The sequence below is a fragment of the Falco biarmicus genome, chromosome 5, assembly GCF_023638135.1.
Source record: "Falco biarmicus isolate bFalBia1 chromosome 5, bFalBia1.pri, whole genome shotgun sequence".
Taxonomy (NCBI): domain Eukaryota; kingdom Metazoa; phylum Chordata; class Aves; order Falconiformes; family Falconidae; genus Falco; species Falco biarmicus.
Genome location: NC_079292.1, coordinates 3655915 through 3680114, shown reverse-complemented (window position 1 = coordinate 3680114; position 24200 = coordinate 3655915). Strand labels below are relative to the sequence as shown.

At 40.6% G+C, this 24200-nt stretch overlaps 1 protein-coding gene across 6 annotated transcripts in view; it reads right to left on the bottom strand.

Moving 5' to 3' along the window:
* Positions 1–24200, bottom strand: part of TAFA5 (TAFA chemokine like family member 5) — a 451127-nt gene that overhangs the window by 309999 nt on the left and 116928 nt on the right. Inside the window, exon 1 of one of the 6 annotated variants that reach the window (XR_008822314.1) lies at positions 21148–21555. The exons of the other annotated variants lie outside the window; for them this stretch is intronic. The gene's annotated coding sequence lies outside the window, so the exon portion shown is untranslated. Of the gene's footprint in view, positions 1–21147; positions 21556–24200 lie in introns of those variants that run through there. 6 annotated transcript variants of the gene reach the window in all.

The following is a 24200-nucleotide window of genomic DNA, read 5'->3' as shown; positions in this document are numbered from 1 at the left end:
GAACAAAAACATGCTAATTCTAAGTGGAAATGGACTTCAAAAATGGAAGATAACAGCACAGTAATGATTATATGGAAATGTCTATTTTCTTACTTTTCTATTTTTGCATAATCACACCACTCAATAAAGCTCCAGAAAGATACTGTGCATTGCACATTTTAATTTATGCAGCATGTAATTCAGCTGTAGTTCAAGACAGCCTTACTTCTTAGAGGATTAGAGCACAGTATTATTTTAATGTTGCTCCACAAAGACATTAATTAAACAGTATATAGATAAGTTCAAAGCTGGTTGAATTTCAGGCCAAGAAAGCTGTCTAGCTATCTTTTAAAATGTCTTTTGTAGACATTTATCAAATTCTGCAGGTTTGCTTGCTGAAACTGATAAATCTTATTTACATTTAAGAAATTTTAACACAGCCAGCCTGTTCAGTGACTCAGATGAACACTGTTTAGATCAGTTGCACAGCGCTCCAACCTGTGCATAACTTCTTCCTTTGCAAGCTCTTACTACTTCTGCCAGAATTACGTATCCATTTTCTATGAGCCATGTTTGTGTTAGAGAAACACAAGCCAGAATCTTGTCAGCTGAACTTGCTACTTGCTGTCTAAGCGCTACTACTGCTGCAGCCACCAAGCAGAATATTTTGATTCCAAGGATAAGTTTTATAGCATTTCAAGTTAGTAAATAATGAAAAAGTCATAGCATATACAAATCACACTTGCAGGGTTTAAATTCTATAACAGGTTTCATTGTGGGTTTTTTTTTTTTTTTTCTTCAAAGGTTTCAACAGAAAACTCTTTGAAAGGCATAAAGATATCTCCAAGCTTTTGCTGCAGCATTTGAGAAACATACATTACAGTAAAAAATCACTAAAATAGAAACCCTTAATCAGCAATTACTGTGAAGAAAGGTACATACTGATGTATTTACAGATGACAGGAGGTCACACAGCTCAGCCAAAATGCTTTATTTTCAGAAAATCACAATTCTATTTTAGTTTGTAGTATTAATAAACCCCTGTAAATTTACAGTCAGATTATATGCAGCTAGGGTACACTGCCTTCTCCAGTAAAATATGTGCTTCCATATAAATCAAGTTTATAGTTTGCACTGTGCTGTAAATGTGTTAAGTCTGTTCCTTTTAAAAGTGTATTAACAATTTTCAAAAGTAGAAGATGCTATTTATAAAGTGCATGCCTCCAAAATCCTCCTGAGGGCAAATGATACAATGGAAGGGCCAGCAGGAGGTAACACTTCCATCACTCTCTCTGACACAAGGGACCAGGACAGAATTTTGAGATCGGTCCACAGGATAAAAGATGTACTGCATAAGGGAATTAGAGATGAAAAACAGCTTACAGGAAAATCATGGGTTTTTTCTTTGCTCGGTGTAGTTCATACAAGTTCATAGCCCTAAATTCTGCAGCGAATTTCAGTATTGGACATCTCAGGATCTCAGATCATCAAATTTATGCTGCTGTTGAAAAAAGTCAGAAAACTCTCCTTGATATATGGTTTGGTTCAAAGCTGAGCCATGGTTCACCTAAAAGAATCATGAACTTCTGTTAACCTTTCAGTGAAATTAAGTCAGGCAAGTGGTTCCTATAAAAAATGGAAACCATAGTTTCACATCATACAACTGCACTGATCTTCCACTCCAAAGCCAGTAAAATGTTGCTATTTGCAGCCACTTATGCTGGTCTGACAGAGAAAGTTGAGATGTTCCTTCACAAATGAAAGAGGTGAGCAATGTGAATCCTCCCTAAGAAACAGTAAGTATTTGGGAATCCAATTTCACCTATTCAATTGCTAAAACTATTTTGGTTTTCTTTTTAAATCAAGACAGATATTTCATGGTCAAAACCCAAAGCTTTTCTGTTATAGTTAATGTTTAATAATTTCCACTTTATTCAGTAGGGTCTTTTGAGGCTTCTAAATTTAAAGGGCATCTTAAATTAAAAAGAAGAAACATGAAAAACTCTAAAATTATTCCTCTCCTACACCCTGATCATCTCTTTACAGTAAAGATACAAAGCCAACATGAAAAGCCCACATCCTTAAGACACTGGAAAATATGCAGTGAAATTTGCAAGACACTAAGTTTTTCTTTGTAGATATAAAAGCTGTATATAAACTGAAAACTACATTTCTCAAACAGCAGTTATCAAAAAAAAAGAGAAAAAAAAATTGTTGTGCAACTGTCAGAGAACAAATAACCCCACTAATTCTTCTGCTGACACTTCTAAACCAACTCAGTGAAAACCATCACACATTACAAGTGTTTTTATAGCTACAAACAGAAAGACAAACTACAGAGTATAAAATTAGAGGTGACGCATTAAATATTAATTACCATAGCTAAACCAACCACTACGAGTTCAGTTCTGTAAAAAAAAGAAAACCCATGCTTTTCTAATTTAATTATGAAAGACCAAAATATTATTTTATAAAATGTAAGTTCTAAAAATATGAGCTAGCTATACAAGCTTATATTACTTTTGATCAAGTCTTCAGAGACATAGGCACTAGTTTTTATTTGGAAATTAACCTCCAAATGCCAGCTTAAGCCATATCAGGTCTTAAATCTTGCTTTTTGGGGCCAGTGCTTTTTTACGTGCAAAATAAAATGTTACTGCAAATGTGATTATGAATTGTTTTTATTGTATATCTAAATTAGAAGCTCGAAAGAATTCTGAGACACAAATTTCAGAAGCATTGTTAATATAAAAAAAGCTCCAAATACAACATAGGAAGAAACTGAATGCCTTTCTGATTATGGGTTTAACAGAAGTGGGATGAGAACAATGAAGTAGAAAGCCAAGTAGGCAGGAACTAAAAATAATTTATATGAAAAATTTGGGAATTTACTAGTTGGCAATGACAGAGGAGGAAAAAGGACCAAACTGATGAAGCGATGACATTAGCTGTACACTATCAACATTATGAGGCCATGAAAGGACAACTGCTGTCGGAACAGGAGAGGTACTGCTAAAAGGAGGGAGGCAAGTATAAACATCAGTGCTCAACACCACTGCAAGACAGTTAAAATTCAGATTGTACCTCTTCAAGCCACTGTTTGGGGGAGAAAGAAGTAATAACAAGTGTACTGCAAGTAGAGACTCTGAAGCAATGCTGGAAAAATAACTTTAATGTGGCAAAATATAGGCTAGGAAAGGATACGAGTATATTCATGGTTTCAGCAGGGATAAACACTGGAGGAAAGAAAAGTGCAAATTATTGAATGGATAGACGCTAAAAAGAAATTAAGGCTGAAAAAAATCAGAGTTCCAGTAACAAAAGCAGTGAAATTTTTAAACAGCCCATGGTAGGAGTAAGGGGTAAAAAAACCTCCCACAATCTCAGTTTATAGACAGAATATAATGTAGTTCACTGTTATGGTCAATGATTGAAGTTCAGGTGCTTAACCTGAAAAATTTAGGTAGACAACTAAAAGTTGGGAAGGGAGAAAAGTGACAGCAAAAGGACTTGAGCAACAGAAGAGTTGTAGAGCTGATCAAAAGACGGACAGGACCTACAGTGTTTAAGACAATTAACTTTTTATTTATAAGGAAACATGTAATACTTATAGTTAGGGCTCAAGTGTCTTTTTGCCAACAAATGCTTCAGTCTGCAAGCTCAGAATTTACCATTAATAACTGATAGCAGCAATTGCCTTTGACCAGCTGACAGGGGTATAATTATTTTCCATCTTCCACCACTTGTTACAAACCTTTGGAAAATGAAGTTCCTTAAAACCAATGACATATACTACCAAGCATTTAGTCAGAATATTCAAGTCCCTTGCATACTGCATTTATGAAATGTTCTTCACCTTAATATTCATGGTGTATGCACACCTAATACCACAGAACACCAACATGCAATTTAAACATGTTTACTAAATTTTCATGACGTGGAACATTAAGGATATATAACTAAGAAAGCTTTTTGCCTGTACAGAATATGAAAAGCATGGGTTCCAAAATATAAGTAAACCTTTCATGACTTGTTTGAACTAAAGATTCAATCAATATACCATTTATGTGGTGACAACATTTCCCATTTTCATCCAAAATCCAAATTGCAGTCATTATACACAACTGAAAATCAAAAGCACGTTCCATATACTGAGATGCAAATGAACACGCATCAAGCTGTCTTACAAGTACAGTACATCCACACTGCTGCAAGCAGTCACTCTTGCAGCTAAAACAAAATTTGATCAGACCACCATCCACAAATGCGCATTTAAGCCTGTCAAGCCTCAGAACTGTATGTAAACTTCACCAGAGCTTCAGGACATCTGGGATTTTGATACAAGTAAGATACAAAGTAAAGCCTTCACAGGGAAGAGGTGAGGGAAAGGCAACTACTGTTTCACCAGCAAAGATTCATTACACATATCTGTACACAGACACCTTCTGAGATACTCGCAGAATTTAAAGAGAGCACACACTGTTCCAGCTGGATGGCTTAGAAAAAAGTTCTGGTTCCTGATTTACCAGCAGCACAAGGTAGCGCTATCAGTGTCATTTGAGAAGAGAAATCATAATTGCTAACTATGGGAATAAACCCACAGAAGGACAACGTGGGTTTTATTGACATAGCTGCCTGTCTTTTCCATACAGGAATACAAAGGACACTTTGTATTACTGCAGTTTAAATGAATCAATAAGTTTATGTATGATTCAAGCATGATACTAGCTAAAGTATGAACTACTCTCACATTCACAAATACAGTAAAGTATTACTTTCCTTGTGGGGATGCAAGTCATATTGTTGTAACACCATAATAAGCAATAGAGGGAGAAGCAATGTAACCATGCAGTTGGCTCCTAACTTCTACTATTTGTTTTAAGATTGCTGTGTATACTGGCATCTTTTCACTGCTACTGACCATCTCCTTCTGCGTGATACTACGGTGATTTCTAAACACTATGTCATGGCAACACAGCCCATAGTTGTTGATCAGCTGTGATGTCCCATACTCAGCGTTATTCAACGGCCAGAGCATCAGGTGGAAGAAAGGAAACTAGAAAGGAGATGAAAGTACTAGTTTAAAAGTATCTCTGCAGTGGTATAGCATTGCCTTTTGAGAAACATCTCGAGACACTTCACAAAGTCACATCCACAGAAGACAAATTTGTGCCTTTCTAAAACTTTCAGATACTACTAAAACACAACAAACTTATTGTACACAGCTTAGAGAAGGTCAGTAATGACTCAGAGAAAGTTCAGTACAGTTCACTCCAGTATCACCCTTCCTCTTCTGCATTCCTTTTCTGTCATTCTGGAGCAGCAGCGTTTTGAGCAGCACAGATCCTACATCCCCAAAGTACTAACATCAAGCAGCACCATATCAATCATCCCAAGCACAGGACTCAAGTTCCCTTCAGCTGCCAGTCCAGACTGAGCATGTTTGGGACCCATTACCACATCCATAAAGTAACGGGCATGGTCTTTCTTTAAAACACAAGTATATATCTGACCCATAATATGCAAAACTGCAAAATGCAGTCTGCCAGTGCATGCTGGTGTGCTCGTGCTGCGTTTATAACCCCTTTAAGTGGCTTTCTTACTGGATCAGCTACAAAGCCAGATACAACGTCAGGGCCCCGCAGGCACAAACGTCGCTGCCTGGCACACCCTGCCCACAGCCCAGGGCCCCACACCGGCCCCCCTGGGCCACCAGCCCCAGCCCAGCAGCACCGCAGCAGGGCCGGCCTCCAGCTCCTTGCAGCTCGGCCCTGCCCACCCATGGGCCCTGCCTGGCCACAGCCAGGCCCACCCACGGGCCCACGGCCCTGCCCAGCGCCTGTCCCCAGAGAGATGCCCAACGCCCAGGGCTGGGGCTGCCCCAGTGCCTCCCCAGCTGCCAGGCCCTGCCCTGCCAAGTCTCCTGGGGAGCCCCAGTGCCCCACACACCACAACGCCAGGGAGTCGCCAGCCCTACCCTGACATACAAAAATGCAGACATTTGCTAAGTGCATGCAAGGAATATTTCCTAATAGATTTTGCACTCTAATGTACAATTTAATTACCATTTCTATCATAAAGACATAAAGTATATATTGGTCAAGACTTCTGAAAACAGAAACACAAATTTAGACTTTACAGAGTTAGAGATGGATGATTTTGAAAAATATTCAAGATCGACAACAGCGGCAACTGTGTGTCCTGAACACTTCCAAGAACCAAATGTTTATATAAAAACTGATTTTATGTCTGACTTTTTATCTTACTATTTCCCAGATTTCTCTTATTGGACAGAGGTTTGCCAGTGACCTTCAAAACTGTCAGAAATGGTAGTGCTGGAGAGCAAGGTGTGCTTCTTTGAATGCCTTCTCTACCTCAAATGAAGAGTAACTTGTGTATTTTTAAAACAGGAAAAAAAATCAATAAAAATTCTCCCTTACACATTTACCTTTCCGTATAAAGCAAAGCAACATGAGAAAGACATTAGTCACAATATCAAAGGCATTGTTACGAACTGTGTTCACAAGACATACACAGCAAGTCTTGGGCAACCACAGTGGGTGGTCAAGACCTTCATTGCTACTACTCCTAAACAGCAGCATTCATGGACTTTGTATTTAGAAATTCCGAAATATCATTAAGTAACAATCCTTGGTGAATTCTGCAAACCCTGGTCGCCTGTTGACCTGGGATATTTGGACAAAGCAGATGAAGAGCACTCAGGGCAGTAGGAGAAGCCATTTTGATGCTGCAGTCATGTGGAATAAGGGCCCCAAGGGTGTAAGCATGGGATGATGGCAGAAGCAGGGGATATAAACACAGATCACTGTCAAGTTACTGGTTACTGAAGGAACGTAGCCTTGGGAGTTCGGTAGAACCAGCATAACAAGGAAAGTAAGGAACAGGCATCTCACACATGAAAACACCCTTGTATGAGGCGCAAACACAAAGGTGGCCACAAGCATGTATAAAAAAATAGTTGCAGCCCACTTGATGGCAAAAGCCAAGGAAGAATAGCGAGGGAGAAGAATTGTTCCAGCACTGTCTCCCCAGTTAGGGATGCCACACCTCACCACTGATCCTCAGTGTCCTCAGCAGCTCCTTCCTCTGCTCTGGGCTGGGAGTGAGCGCTGCTTTTTGATTTTCTGTTCACCACATTCTGCAACTACAAGCCAGTATTCATACATAAAGTACTATCTTTAAGATTTAATTGGGTTAAGTATGTTAGGATTTCAAAAAGCTCCTCATTTGTGTGTGTGCTTTCTGCTCCAGCCTTCCCACATGACAAAACGATTGATACCACGGCAACCTCTCAGAGAAAATGCAGACGTAATAGATGAGTGCCACATGAAAATCCAGGAAAGCTGTAAAACATCCACCATCAGAGGTCTTATAGAAGAGCAATGGTTTAGACGCATTCAGTTCTGCTGCAGGCTTTCGACTTTTTATGATTCTGTGCAAAAGAACTTAGTTACTTCAAAAAAACATACTAATAAGTTTTAATGGAAAAGGAGACTTTGCAATAGAACTCCAGCTGAAAAACGGTACCTTATTGCTGTCTGTTGGTAAGTGCTTTCTGCTCTTACAGAATTTAACACATTCAAAAATGAGATCTATTTTTAAATCTAACACACAACTACGGAAGAATTATTCAAGCTTTAAGACTCAACTGGATCAGCCATCACCAAAACCTCACCTTAAAAAGTTAAAAAGCTCAAATGTCCCATGAGTCAGAAGGTTACTGGCCATCATCAGTAAAGGTAGATCCAATGCAACAATATTTAGAAAGCATTAGATGATGATTGGGGGCAAGCATTATTATTTCTTATATAATTCTTAAACAGTCTAAAATAAATAAATAGCACTAGAAATAGAAAACTGTATGCTTGCTGAGACCAGATACACAGTAAATTAACTAGTTAAACAAGTGACCCTGCAAATTACTCCATAAAAGTAATTTGCTCAGTTTGGCTGCACGTGGAGTTAGAAAGCTAGCAGAGTAGCCCGTGGCACTCAGAGTTTACAATACCCATAGTGCACAGTACTAAAACTATCCTTTTAAAATAGAGAAAATGATTCTCACTATTAACTCTATCTTTTGACCTGTTCACCAAATATTATTGGTAAGTTTGTTCCAGAAAAAAGAATTACTACATTAAACAGAACTAAAAAGGAACTGATGAGAAAAGACAGAATATAATGCCCCATATATTTAAAAATCATCAATATTAAATGCACAATTGCTGAACAACAACAGAGCTGCCACAAATTCTTATACTGAAAACCACCTATATATTTTACTATTTTTTTAGGAAAAAAAAAAACCAAACAAACAACAATTATCTTAGCAACAACATAAATAGGAAGCTGACTGGAAAAGTCTCAGTTTGCATAACTTACCAATACCTTTGTAATTCATTATATTTTGTAGTAATGTAAACTATTTGAGGCCAACCCCACAAATACACAGGATTATGTTCTTCCTTATTCACAAAACTTGAGAAACATGTCATGCAAGTTAAGCATTTCCTCAGTCTAATACATTAAATTTAGAAAATTTTTGCAACCTGCATGTCACTATGGCAATTTTTTGTTTTTTTTCAAAATGTAAATTAACAGCGAGGCTATAGTACAAACTTCATTTCCTTTGTGTTTGTACATAATCTTTTCTCATCTATGGATTCAGAATAGCTTTTTTTTACTGTAAATGGCTGCAGTTTATATTACAAGATGAAGGTACATTGAGAAGTCAGGATTAAATCACAGTAAGCACATCTCTGCTTAACCTTGACCACTTTTAAACCATAGCATAACTAAGTGCAGGAGAAAGCAATCAAACAAATGAGTTGTTCTATGGCAAAGGTTTCTCTGTTTGGCTTTTGTAATTATAAACTATTAGAAAATGAAAATGCATTGCAAATTGCAGCCCTTTTCTTGCTCTTTTTACTGCAAATTCCATTGAAATTTTACTGTGTTCTTTTATCTTTTTCTGGAAAAAAAAAAAAAAAAAAAAAAAAAGAATACCTGGAGAAGAAAATATGATTGTTCTGTTTTCCCAGGAAGAAAATTGTGTTTTGACATGCCACCCTGGTACTGGACAGCTTTACTGAATTCAAGAACCTGCCTGCTGAAAGACACACAGGTGTCTGCAGTTCCCATTACAGTGAACAGGAATTATATAAACCTAGAGATAGATCTGACATCTTCAACATCATGACAGAAAGTCACAGTTTAGAATGAATCTGAAAACAAGCTACTCCATTTTATTTCCATCATTTGTCTGCTGAAAAAGGGAGGTTTGCAAATCTCATCTTGCGAACTAAAAATAATTTTCAAAGTACTCATTTAAATACCTGCAACAAATAGAGACTTTACATTCATTTTACATCATAATAAAAATTAGTAACAATATATAATTTCTGTGAACTGCATTTAATATTAAGAATTATTATAAATCTAATGCATTTTAGCTCTTACCATGATAGAGCTGACAAAACTGAAGAGGAAAACTTAAAAGGGTAACACTACAATAAAATGCAAAAAAAAATGTGAAAATACACAAGGTTAACTACATACAGACTTGGTCTCCCCAGCACAGGCATCTAAGCAACCTGGTCTAGTGGAAGGTATCCCTGCCCACTGCAGGGGGGTTTGGAACTAGATGATCTTTAAGGTCCATTCCAACCCCAACCCAAACCATTCTATGTTTCTATGATCTGTCCTGGCTTCCTAAGCGATCAGTTCGCCTGGAAGTTTGTAATTGAGTCATCTAGTGAAAAATTCCCATCTAACAAAGAATAAGTTAGTATAAAAAGGGCACAAAGTCCTTGTTGATCTTAGTTCTCTGCCAGTACTAGAAAAGAAAATTTCCAGACTGTATTCTAACAAAACTAAATCAGAATAGTGGTAATTCATTAGCTAATACACAATGCCCTAATGCCCAATGAACCAGATCATATGGCCAGCTCTATTCTAAACTAAAAATCAGAGTGGAAGAATTTTATAATGGGTAGAGGGTCAAAGCTATACATATAGTTATACAAGCATACAGGCAAAGCTAATATGGAATTTATTTCTATGAGAGCCTAGCAACTAGGGATGAAAAGCACAGTGTTCAGAACCGTAACAGATCCCTTGACCATCTCCTTTTTTGTCCATGATCCCATACGTGCATGCAGAATGAAGCTGCATTTGCCTGGGAGAGCACGCAAGACAGAAGGCAAGAAGGAACATGCTGGAAGTGGTCAAGGACCACTGAAGAAATTAGGCAATTCTAGCTGGAGAGAAGCATTAAGCCTGTGAAGAGACACTGAGGAGAAATGAGAGTTCATAACTTCTGTTTTTTTTAACTACTTGCTCATGTATAATTTAACAACTCTTGCACTTCTGTGAACTGTGAGCATCTCTAGATTTAAGTGACTGCAAGGCTATGGTTCTGGCTCTAGGTAAGGCCTCAGTGCATAATTAAACAGGAGCACATACTACTAACACTAATAATTCACTGCATTGGAGTGTGCAGTTATACAACAGACACAGTTTTTAGCATCTGTGGAATGAAGAAAATAACCTCATTTTACCAGGAGCAAGACAGTGTCACCACTGCGTGCGGTGTGTATGGGTGCCTGAGTATGGGACAAGGAACTGTAGCACGAAGCAGAACCTGCCCAGTGAAGGACATGCTTCAATCAATTGATTTGAAAACAGCTTCAGTAGGAGTTATCTTCCAAAGTCGTTTACCTCACACATATTACAGATAGGAAAGGACACTTTCCTAAGTCAATAAACCAAGGTAAAGCACAACGAAGTAGAACCTCATGCTGCCCAGCACAGCTAGAACTGACACCTTGGTGAAAACAGCAAGAACTTCACCATCAGCTCAAATGGAGACAAGGTTTCTTTCCTTACATCAAATACAGCACTTATTTCCTCTAATCACATTACTACATTTGAATTTCATACCTTACAGATTATTTTCTGAAGGCTGTGACCAGAGACAGTTTATTTAAAACTGAAAAGCCATGTGTGGCTTGCAAAATGCTTTTGGGCTCAGGAAAGTGCAACAGAAAGGAAAAAACACTGCTAATTTATACACCAATCTTACAATGCATATTTTATAAATAATTAATGCTACAAGTGATGTACATATATCACAACAAATGGATATTTATCTAGTTATGAATTAATCCGTAATAACAATAAACCTGTGGGGCCTCGGCATGAAATTAGTAAGTGAACACGGCCAAGAAAACATTCAACCCATATGTTCTATCACACAATCTCTAATTGCAGGCAATGGGAGTTCTCAGGTCTTCAGCCCACTTCAAGATCATGCCACTTATTACCTAAATAACAGGTAAAATACATTTTTAGTGTTGTTAGTCTTTAGGGAAGACGTGAAACATCTTGTAATATTAAAATATAGAAAGTTTTATTAAAATGTCAATCAATAATTGAAAGGTGAAAAGGTTCAATAAAATGGGGCCATATAATAACACATAGGCTGAAAAATAAGACACAGCACAGGGATTTTTATCTTTAAGGCCTGATTTTAAGACTCATCAGCATCCATTATAATTCTATAAAATAAGTTAAGGCAGCATCTGGTACAATCTATATAGTTTTATAGCCAAGCATACAAAAATGCTTACAACAGTTATGAGCTCTTCTCACAATAAATGAAGCTGAAGACTCTTTACTTCACCTACCAGCATGTATTTAGAAAAAACAAAGGCAAAAGCTAGAACAAAAGAGGAACCCAGAAGCACATCCATTTCTTTTAATGACTAAGTAATACTTTTAAAGCATTAACAGACAGTCAGAACTGCCGATGCACAGGAAAAGGAAGCATTTCACAATCATTTCAGTTTAATCTCAATTAGTTCATAGCCAAAAGCAAGGTGATACTCAAGCAGTGACCGTTTCAAACAACTGTTTGATTCTCTTGAGGCTAAATCTGTTCCCAGATCCACTATGCACATCTCTAAAACATGTACAACTCAGAATAATGGAGCAGTGGTTTGGTGTTTTCTTCCTTAAAGCCATAAATTTGTATTGAAAGAATCATGAAGAAAACCATGTAATTTAATACAATAAAAACTGTAGCAAAGTACAAAAGATATAATCTAACATCATTGTCATGATTAATTACCAGTCACCACAGAACCACATAAAATATGAGTGCTTTTAGATAAACGATTGTAAAGGGTTGAAGAATTTTTGATACAGTAACATCTAAAAACTTTCTTATTTCCTGTCTTTAAAGAAATGTTAGCACAAGGAAACAATTAACTAGTACCCATCTCTTCTAGATCTCTAAGTAGAACAACTTTGCAGTGTATAACTGTTCCAGAGACATGAACAAATTCCAGACAGGACTTGCTCCAAGCACAAGTTGTGGACTATGACTGCATTGGATTTGTGTGGCAAGGGTTTGGTAGCAAGGGGGACTACAGAAGTGGCTTCTGTGAGAAGCTTCTAGAAGCTTCCTCTATGTCCAATGGAGCCAGTGCCAGATGGATTATAATAGCCAGCTGGAACATACAAGGCTTAGCTCAAGTCCCTGCCATAAGCCTGAGTACGAGTTTTCCAAATCAGAGGTAATAAATTCAATGGGCTATTGAATAAAGACAAGTAGGGATATAATTTCCCACAAATGATGCATACGCTACTCATTATTGGTTACACTATCATGCTGTCTGCAGGTTGACAGTGGAGCAGATACCCACCTGCAGCCTGTGGAAGGACCCCATGTTAGAGCAGGTGGATGCCCGAAGGAGGCTGTGATGACCCTGTGGAAAACCCGTGCTGGAGCAGGCTCCTGGCAGGACCTGTGGGCCCTTGGAAAGATGAGCCCAGGCTGGAGCAGGTTTGCTGGCAGGACTTGTGACCCTGCACAGGACCCACACTAGAGCAGTCTGTTCCTGAAGAACTGCACCCTGCGTAACAGATCCACATTGGAGAGTTCATAAGGAACTGCAGCTCACAGGAAGAACTCACATTGGAGAAGTTTGCAAAGGACTGTCTCCCGTGCAAGAGGCCCCAGGCTGGAGCAGGGGAAGAGTGTGAGGAGGAAGGAGTGGCAGAGACAAAATGTGATGAACAGAACACAACCCCCATTCCCTGTTCCCCTGCATCTCTCAGGAGAGGAGGCAAAGAAATCAGAAGTTGAGCCTGAGAAGCAGGAAGGGGTGGGGGGAAGGTTTTCTAAGATTTGGGTTTGTTTCTCATGACCCTACTCTGATGTGATTGCCAATAAATGAAATTAATTTCCCCGAGTCAAGTCTGTTTTGCCTGTGATGGTAATTGGTGAGTGATGTCTCACTGTCCTTATCTCGACCCACTAGCCTTTCTGTCAGCACGTCTTGCTAACTTTTCTTTTGCTACTGGATCTGAAACCATGCGGACATCATAAACATTGGAAAGTATAGTGCACATTCTGGACCAGAGGACTTGGAGGGACTTCAAGAAGTCACCTAGTCTGCCTATCTGCTTCAACTTAATGATACTATTCCCAACAGATAATATTTTAAATTGGAAGTAAAACTCTCATGTTTCACAACTTCCCAAGAAAATCTATTCCAATGCTTAACTGTTCTTGCCATTGGCAAGTCTTCCCTGATGCACAGCACAAATTAGCTTTGCTGCAGTCTCTCCTAATGTCTAACCTAAATCTCCCTCGAATCAGTTTGCACTCATTGCTTCTTGTGATCCTCACACTTTACAGAAAGAACAGTTTGTTACTCTTAAGGCAGAATTTTCCCACTGAAAACTCTTATCATGCTAATAATCTCTAAACGCAGTAACTCTAGTCTCTTTAGTACTTCTTTCTAGGTCATATCTCCATGTAATATCTTTATATTAACATATAAAAGTTGCAGTTATTCCTTTTGTTCTCCTGTGGATCCACTTAATTTGGCCTACATCCTTCCGCATGTGTGACTGCAACTAAACATTGAGACTTTGGAATACCATATAGCCTTGTAGCATGTTAGAAAGAAGCTAAGATCCAGAATATACTGGTCTATTTATAAGTACAATTTTTCACCTGATGAATTAACAGAGTCTTCTACTTTTTTCCATATGGTCAAAAACAATAAATCACTCACATGAAAACAAACATTAATATAGCACTGCTTTTAGAAAATATTTCAATAGGTATTCATCCATTACATATTTTTTTTTTCTGGTTATTTATATGTTCATTTGCTATTTGGATATATTCCAAACGTGTTACTCATTGCTTTTCTCAAGACTAACAACAATTAGTAGGAAGATCTATTGTTCTGACTAGCATTTACTTGTGAACTGATGTAGTGCCAAAGGTAAAATAAAATGAATAGGCAGATTCATTATATTGTGTTGGATTTCTAAAACAGGCATAAAAACCACATTTAGGCAAGTAATCGGATTTTGTTATTAAACAGAACCTTCTATCACTGTGTGTTGTAAGTGGCAAGAGGATATAATTTCTGAGCAAAATAAATCTTTGCTAAAATTCAGATACTGGATGGAGTACTTGGACTTGTATGAACATACACTACAGTTGGCCAGTCATACTCGGCTGAGCCACTGATTCCGACTGGGACATCTAAATAACTACCAGAAAAAAAATACTGTTGGTATAATTAGTACAAAAACTTGTGTTGCCTCTTTTCTTCACATGATTATTAAAATTTATTTTTAATGCATATGAGAAAAGAATAATTTTACCTACATTTTGAACAGTGGGTTAAAGAATTTATGGCTTTTCTTACCAATACTATATTGAACTCTTGACCTCTAAAGACATATTTTCAATTTTCCCTTTTAATTTTTTTTTTTTTTTTTTTTAAAATCTCAGTTGTCTGTGTCTTGGTTTTATTCCAGTTATATATTTGATACAGTCTATGGCTGCTAAGAAAGAAGAAAAATCAGTTTTAGCCAACAGATCTAAAAAGCATGCACTTTTGTGTGATGTGACTCACATCAGTCTATAGCACTGCCTTTAAGAACAGGTAGTGCTGATAAATGCTGAGAAAGGTCAATAATTCCTCACTTGTGCTCTTGGGGCATGAAAACAGGCAGTCGTAAAAAGACTACTGAAAATCTGTTACAAATTCCTTTTTCAAGTTGCTCAGTCGGGAAAAGCTGGGAGTTTATACCACCTACGGTGCACTTCCCTGGGAAGACATACGCATCTTTCACTTTGGTCACCCAACGACTACTTCAAAGCTACCGTCTGTGGGCAGAAAAACTGTCTGACGCCCCCTCTTGGTACATCCCGGCACAGCAGATGCCAGATCAAGAACATCTTTCTTGCCTCCCTGAATTACTGAGAACCGTTGTCTGCATAGCTTCCTTTCACTGTCACACTTCTCTAACCCTATCTTAAAAAAAAAAAAAAAAAAAAAAAAGCCTGAAAATATCAAAACGTTTTCAAATAAAGATCTATTTTATCTCAAAGCGGACCCTTCTCTCATTTTTCTCCAGTCCCCACGTGCCAAGCACTATCAAACTGTCACTAAACTGGGTCTTACTTATTTCTTATTTATTTGCCATAAAACTATAAAAAATGCAAAGAAAGCCCCTAGATTGGTTACCTTCCACATTTTCTTTCCTTGTGCAGCATTTCTTCCAGCTTAGGGCTTTTTAACTGCCAAACCTGTTTCCTGATGGGAAGAGAAACCTTCAACTTCTGCATTCCATGCCTCTCTCTAGCCTGATGGGCTGCTGTAATGATCTCATTCATATCTGCCACTCCCCATCAGCATGACCACCACCACCACTGCCACCACCACGCCCCCAAAAAAATAAGTATAGAAGACAAGCAAGAGAAAATAATTGTACTTCAGCATGCTAAAAGTAACAAACCCTTCAAAAGCAGGCAAATTTGCAGCTGGGACACACTGTCCTCAGCTCAGTTTTACTATGTATAGGTAACATATGCAGCACATCTGGTACGCGAAGGTACCTTACAGTTTTGAGACAAATGTTAAGCCTAAAAGGGCAAACTGAAAAAAAAAGCTGTAACAAGCCCAAAATTTTTCCCCCCACATTCTTCAAAGCAATTCACTTTCTCACTTCAATTGTTTCAAGTCTTTCTTTTTTTTTTTTTTTTTAACGTTTAAAAGATAAAAGAAAAATAAATTTTAAAGGAATAAAAGGCTGGCAATATTATCTGTCATAATGAGTCACATTCATATTCTTTCCAGGAAAATTTTGAGAGCCAAAGTCTCAAAAAGTTTTAGAAGATAACAACTCCTTTCCTTAAAACATTCTACACAGCAGTAAACGTTAATTTCACCAACCTTATAAAGCTATCAGGTTATATGAACAGAAACTCTGTAAAAAATTATCTTGGGTATATTATCAGTAGACATTTTCAAATATTAGCAGAGGAGTAGCAGAGTCATGTGGGGTACACAGCTAAATAGAATGACGTTCCTTATTATTTTCAGTGTCAAAATGTACACCCTAAAACCACAAAAATATGCATAAAGCTTTTTCCATACTTTTAGAGCAGGCTAAAATACTTAAATCTGTAAAAAGTGACAGAAAAAAGATATTAAGTATAAAACTTAACCAAGCTATTTTGTGTAATAAATGCATTCTTTTAAAGAAAGTGCTGCAGTATTTTTTGCTACTGTGACAGTAATTCCTCTAAATGTGTTTGGCAGAGAAGTGCCAACAAGAGTGTAACCAATAATTGTTAACTTTTGCCGAAGGCAGAAAAAAATTATAATTATGAAAAACGTGCTAAACAGATACCTTATTCATATATATAACTATATACTAAATCTGCACAAATGATACTAAAATTCTGGTTTATAGCCATAATCATCTGGTTATAACAGAAGTATTGGAATTCTCTTGTGTCTACTTAAGTGCTGCAGCATATCAAGAGAAAATCACCCTATTTTACACAGCTGACTACTGAACATCTACTCAACAGATTAAGAGTGTGGCTTTGAGATCTGAATACTCTATGCTTTAAAATTCTTGAGACTGATTCCATGTTTCTGTGTAGTCCCTCTCCAAACAAGGCTCACACCACCTTAATCTCATAAACCATTCAAAATACTAAATTGCCCTTGATAGATAAGACATTCCAGTCTCTTAATGAGCAATCACAGGATAAACGAAGCTTTAAAGTACATCCAGGGCTGTAACACACGCTGGCTTCAATATACACGCGTATCCTTCTGAAGTTACTCCCTAACGGCACTACTTCCCATGGGATTAAAAGACACATTTAGAAACTATATCCTTTACCTTTCCCCATCACTACTATGTCTGAACAGTCAAAATGTTCTGCTAGGTGAAAAGGGTACTTGTCTGGGGGCAAAGGAGTTCCCGCAATTAATGTGTGTAACATCAATTCAGTGTTTTTCTGTTCTCTTTGAATAAATGTGTTAAACAATAATAGATTGTAAATCATTTAAAATCAGACATGGGTAGTAAATATAATTCCTTTGTTTTAATTCTCAATACTGTATGCAAAAAGTTTTAGATATTTCAGTTTTTAACACCCCTTCATACTGACTGCAGCTAACTAAACTGCTTTGCAGGAAGATCACACAGGCATGGGACTGCAATTATAGATCACAATACCCTTTTCTGGGTTCACAGCTCTATTCATCTTTTAGAAACACTGAAGGACAGATTGGACATAGGGGAACGGATTAGCCACAGGACGACCTGTATTTCCACACAAAAGCCTAAGTGTGGAAAAATGGCACCCTGTGTCACCCATTCTTCACTTCCTGAAAAAAACATATTCATGAAAATGGACATTTAAACAGCTCTTTCCCACTCATCTCAGAACAAGCATTCATTGTTTCTTAACACCATTTAAACGGCAGTAGTGTAATGCTACTACTAAACTGCTGCAATTCAGAAATGTAAATAAAAATATTTAAGAATGAAGACAGGGATACTTAGAGAAATATAGGAACTAAAATGAAAAATTAACAGCATGAAAACTCTCAGCTGACTGTTTCAACACACAATCTCATAGTTATGAATGTGGCTGAAGGAGGATTTGCTTCTGGTAATAAGTTTCAGCCGGATGTAATGAAAGTTCTACACACTACAGCCACGCAGTACAACTGAAATTATAAAAATATCTTTTGTAGGTAAGAAGAGTTAACATAACATAACTAATTACAGGCAAGTAAAAGAAAAAATTAATAAAGAAAAAGACATGTGGTGATTGTATCATTTTGAGGTGTTGTAAGAAGTGAAGATTATGTCAGTTTTCTAATAAGACCTGCCACTGGAAAAATAATAAGCAGTAAATATTACAACACATGCAAAAACGGAAAGAGAGTGCATTAAAAAAATTAAGTCAGATCTTTAATTAATTTTACATGTCATTCTTCTTCAATCAATTGTCTTGCATACAAAAGAGATGCTCGGTGTATGAACTTGTGCTGTCAAATTGTCTCAGGAGGTATGTGCTATCAGCTAATCTGATCAAGCCAGGCAAACTGGTGGTTTACTTGTTTGTTCTTTGGGACTACAGGAAATTATCCTCCTACACAAGAAATAATCAAATGAAAACATCCAAGCATTTAACTTAGGAATTCGACCACACAGCTGAGTTACAAAGAATGAGTCCATGTAGTTCATTAGGCTCTGTTGGGAAATTAATCTTTTTGCCAGGAAATCAACAACCTAACAACATCATGCGCAATGAGACACGCCATTCCTAACTTTTATAAAATTTTTAAATAAAGGGCTAAATGATATCAGAACGAAATTTCAAATCTTCTGAAGGTAAACTAACAGCCAACTCGTGTGTGGTGTTCATTATACATACTTAGTAAAATAATGTGGTAGACATACGGTTAAATGATTTGCTAGTCCTTCCCTCACACTTCTGTCCCTTGTATTCTTACTGAATATAATAAAAAAGTGCATTTTTAAATGAAAAAGGAAACGTAAATCTTACTTTTACAAACTGTTTATAATACATATAGCTTAAATCCACTTGTTACCTATTTCTCCTTCTTTTAGATGCCTGCAATTGAATATATTATGCTTAAACCAATCATTTTTAATTGAATATTTTAAAAGTTCTTCATAAAGAAAAAACTCAGTTATACCATGTAGACTTTTATTCAATTCCACTGAGCTGCTCAGTGTCATTATTGAAACTACAGGGAGGAATACGTACGCTGCTGAAGTAATTATACGAAAGGGGTCAAAATACTATTGTGAAGATTAGCACCCGTCAGGAAAAGGCTGACAACTAGCCCAATACATGCAATCTGTATTTACAGGAAGTATATAGTTCTAGGTTAAAGAAAGCAGAAATATTTTGTTCACAAATATAAACAAACTGATGCAATTAAGTTATCTGACAAGCTCAAGAGCTTCAGTTTTCTCTCTGCAGTCCACATTAAGAGTGGCTATGATTGTTGGAGGAGACGCAATGTAAAACATGTTAGAGTCCTTGGGTATGGCCATGGTTTCTGTTTTAATATATACATTTGCTAGCTTGCTACTCCTGCAGTGCAAGAAAAAAAATTTTAAGTGAAACAAAATGCTTCTTCCTTTTTGGATTATTTAGAGTAATGCAAGTCTCAAAATCAAGCAGGAAAGACTGAATGAAAGAAAAAGAAAAAAAAAGAAAAAAAAAGGCAGCATAATGGCAAATACTGACAAAAAATAACCTGAAATGACAGGCAAGATTTCATTTTGCAAAATCTTCTCGGAAGGGGTCACCTCATTAGACAGAGATATGTAAATACACTAGTTGGAGCATTTTAGAAGAATGTTAAATAAGTAACTATGTGGGAGGCATTGCACACAATGCAATTAAAGCATGGGTAGGTTTCTTAAAGGAGAAATCCCTGGCACTGGAGGGATTCTTAATTAACCAAATCAGGCAAATCAGTGTTTATTAATTTCAGAAAAATCTGTGAAAATGTCCGTCTCATGCTTTTTTTGGACTAACAGTAAATTAAAAACAGCAGCGACACTTCAGCGGCTGCAGGATTGTCGCTTTGCCTGGTCTTGAGTGAAACTTTGTCCCAGTCACATAAAAGTTTTTTTCCATGCCTCGAGCAGCCAGCACTCCAAGCTGAGCTGGGCTCCTTCTTCCAACAGCTATAATGTCCACTATATAACAGTGCTAAAAAGAATAAATGGTTTCACCAAAAGCACCATGTTGTTGTGTTACATTTGTTAACACTGCCTAAAGAGCAGCACAGGGCTTTCCCATACACCACCAAACAGATATACATCTCTCAGGATTCACACTAAATTTCAAACTACAGTTCGCTTTACAAGAAGTGTAATCATTATTTTAGCAGGGGCCAGGGGGAGGTGGGAGGGGAAGAAGAGTAGATTTCTGAGAAAAGAAACCAAACAAATTAAAAAAAAAAAAAACAACACACCACCACCAACAGCAACAAAAAAAGAGCAGTAGGAGGGTTACTCCCCAAGAAAAATCCTCTATCCACTTAACCAAACATATTTTTTCCACCCAACTCATGCAGGAAAAAAAAAAGAAAAAGAATAAAGCCTGCCCCACAAATCCAAATTGTTTTCTCCAGGAAGTTGTAATCGCAGTTTTTCCAACCACAAGGAGGAAAAAACAGGAGCCTTGAAGCCATGCAAAGGCCTCTTCCAGTTTCGGGGCAGTAAGCAAGGGAAGGAAGATGCTGAATGCCCAGGATTTGCTCTGCCCTGCCCTTTCCATAGAACTTTAGTGCCATCTATTGAAAATGTACTGAACAAGGAAGAGGGAAAGGATGCCTATTGATTTCATATAAAAATAAGACATTTACTTGTTAAGGGTTTTTTGGTTTATTAATACCCTGGTGATGATTACTGTTCTGTGGTCATCTGACGGCAACAAATATTTTCTAGACAGTATATGTTCCCCATAAAGAAATGAGACATTGGCTAAAACATTGAATATAAACATTCTACAGATATATATATGTGTGTGTGTATACACACACACACACATACACACACACACACAATTTACGAAGAATGTAAGTCTAAAGCTACCTATTATCTAAAGGAACAAAAATGAGAAGGCTTTAACGGAAAGGCAAAATAGCGTGGAAGCACTGCTGTAAATAGAACATACTGGAAACAGTAAAAATAATTAAGGCACCTCGTAAAGACCTTAGTATTAAAGAACAGGGTATGCAGACATGCAGATATAATTACCTTCTTTAAGAAACTGTGAGTGGATGACAAATATAAGAAAACAGCAGATCGCTGCTCCTGCTAGTGCCCATAAAGCTTTCAAGAGCTGCATCTCGGTCTGAAACTCAGTAAATACCCAGAAAGTCACACAATGAATTTCCACAGCGATGCATCAACGCTTCCCTCCGTGCGCCAGGCGCGGCGGCTCCCGGCAGGGACCACACTCCCGAGCAGGGCGGGCGAGCCCGGGGCTGCGGAGGAGGGGCCGGGGCTTCACACCCCGCGCGGGGGCAGCGGCAGCGCCGCGCTCTCCTGGCCGCGGCAGCCGGCGCGGGGCCCCATGAATCAGCGCTCCGTCTGCGCGGAGCCGCGCCGCGCCGCGCCGAGCCGGCGGCGGGGGCAGGGGGCCGGCCGCGCCGCGCAGGGTTGCGCAACAGCGCCCGCCGCGCCGCGGGGCCGCCGCCGCCCGCTCAGGGCGCGCCGCCGCCGGGCGGCGCGGGGCGCGCGGGGGCCGGGCCCACCCCGCCGAGGCTCCGCGGGAGCCGCTGCAGCATCGCCGGGCTGCGGGGGCCGCTCGCCGCTTCCTTCCTCGCTCGCCGGGCCGCCGCTCCGCTGCTCGCTGCCACGGCTCGGGGAGGAGGGAGCGCGCGGGGGGAGGGAGCGGGGGGAGGGAGGGATCTCTCTTTACTGCAACTTCTCCCGGCTGGCGGCAATTTGTTGCACCCCCCGCCCTTCCTCCTCCCCCGGCTCGAAGCTCCTCTCCGGTGCGGAGGGCGGGGAGGGGGGAGTCAGTTCATCCCGCCAACCCCGGCGGACGCGGGGTCGTTCGGGGGGAGGGGCGGGGGCTCTCGGGAAGACCGCTGGCCTCCCCTCGGGCTGGTACCTCTGCCGCCGGGGCTCCCCGCCGCCCGGCTCCGGGAGCTGCCCCGGCGGGCGCCGCCGGCGGCCCCGCTCCCTCGCCCGCCGCCCGTCCACGGAGGCGGCCCCGTCCCGGCGCGGCTCCCCGGCGGTGGCACCGCAGAGCGCCCTCCCGGCAGCGGCGCCGGGCTACGGCGAAGGCGCGCTCAGTCTACAGGTTGATCCCTCCGTCGCAGCCATCGCCGCGGAAAACAAGGACGCGATAGAAAGAATGCCTTAAATATAAATAAATAAATAAATGAAACAAAACCACCGCCACCAAAACCCCCAAACCCAAACAAACAAACAAAAAAACCCCACAACAACCAGGGCTGCGAAATTGCTGTCGCCCTCCCACTGCAGGGGAAGGACCGACCCGGGCGGCCGGCCGCCGTGGAGAAGCGGGGCGGGGGTGCGGCAGGGCCGGGGAGGTGCTGCGATGCGGTGCCGCGCCGCGGGTGCTGCGCGCTCGGCCGCGCTCAGTGGGACGCGCCACAGCCCCGGCAGCGGGCGGACACGCCGCGGCGCTCCACGTCCGGCAGCCGCGGGGGCCGCCCCGACGGACGGGGGCTGCGCGGCGGAGGGCGGCCAGCCCCGTGCCCCCACGGCTCGGTGAGGCAGCGCGGGGCAGGGCGGCAGCTGCGCGCCGAGGCGCGGCCGGGCGCGGGTGCTTGGGCGGCGGAGGGGGCTGTCGGGGTCGGGCGGCCGCCGGGGCGCCCCGCTGCTCGCCGACGCGGCTCGGCTCCGCGCCTCCCGCCTCCGAGCGCCGCCGGCTGCCCCGCGCAACTTCCGCGACGCGTGGGTGCCCGGCACCGCGGCCTGCACTGGCTGGCGGCCCGCAACCCCGAGTGCCGCGGAGCGGGGAGCAGCGCGGCCCTGGGCCGGCGGCGGGGCCGGCAGGGTGCGAGCGAGGGGCGCGGAACGCGGAGAGCGAAGGGTAAATCGGGGGGGCAGCGGGCAGGGGATGTGCGGTTCGCAGCACCGCGGGAAGAAGGCCGCCGAAGTGCCCGGCGGAACGGCACGGCACGGCACGGCATGGCTCGGCACGGCACGGCACCGATCGCACGGCACGGCACGGCACGGCATGGTCGGCACGGCACGGCACCGATCGCACGGCACGGCTCGGTGCGGTGCGGCGGGTCCTGGCCGCCGCGCAGCTTCGCGACAAGCTGAAAGTTGCTGCGCTCCTCAGGCTGGCTGTAGATCCCTGCGCTACATTAGCAATGACAGGAACGCACCGATGGCCCATGCGTTATCCCGGTTGATCCGGGATAGACATGAAAGCGCATCCATAGTTCTGAGGATATAAACCGATCAAGGAAACACTTGCACGCGAAGAGCTTTGTTTTCATAGCTCTTTGGTTATGTTTACATTTATGTTACTTTTTGTAATACATAGTATCTAAATGCTTTCTTAAAAAAAAAAATAAAAAATGCAGAAACCGGGAGGGTTTCCAGGTGCTTGGAAGGGCCGATTAATGAAAGATCATTTTCGTTGGGCAAACATCTGCCGTGTCGTTGATGATGTCTGTTAAGTTCATCCCTGTGCTTTTTAGATTTTCACTGATAGTGCAGAGAAACATTAAAAACAACTCTCTTTTGAATTTTAAACTTCACACAAATCCTGATAAACCCATTTATTGCATTTACTGTATTTGAAGATTACAGCAATGCAATGTCAAAGCAATGTCATAGATACACTCCAGTTATTCCACTGTAAATTTTTCATTCTGAAATGTACACTTTGGTGAGAAATTGCCCATGCTTGGGTGCAGTTCAAGTTGGGTTTTGTTTATTTCTCTTCCAGGTGAAAGAAAAAAGTGTCAAGTAGCTGAAGAAAATCCAGAGATTTTGTATTTAAGCAAACACAACCCTCAGGCCTTCTGCACCTACACACACACCACAAACACCACCCCCCACCCCCCACCCCCCCAACACAGCAGCTTTTAAGTCCACAGATAAATGGATTCTAGAAGTGTCTCAAACTTAAGAGTTTATGCAGTCCGGGATAAGCGGTACGTTTGAATGTGCTAAGTTTGGAGAGAAATCCTGTGAAAAATGTTGCACATTCCTTTCCTTTTTGACTGAAAGCACGTGAAGGCCCACTGTTAGTGGGTCAAAATCCCGAACTTGCTTGCTTCTTTTGAGGTGCAAGATGATAGCCCTTCTCCCGTTTT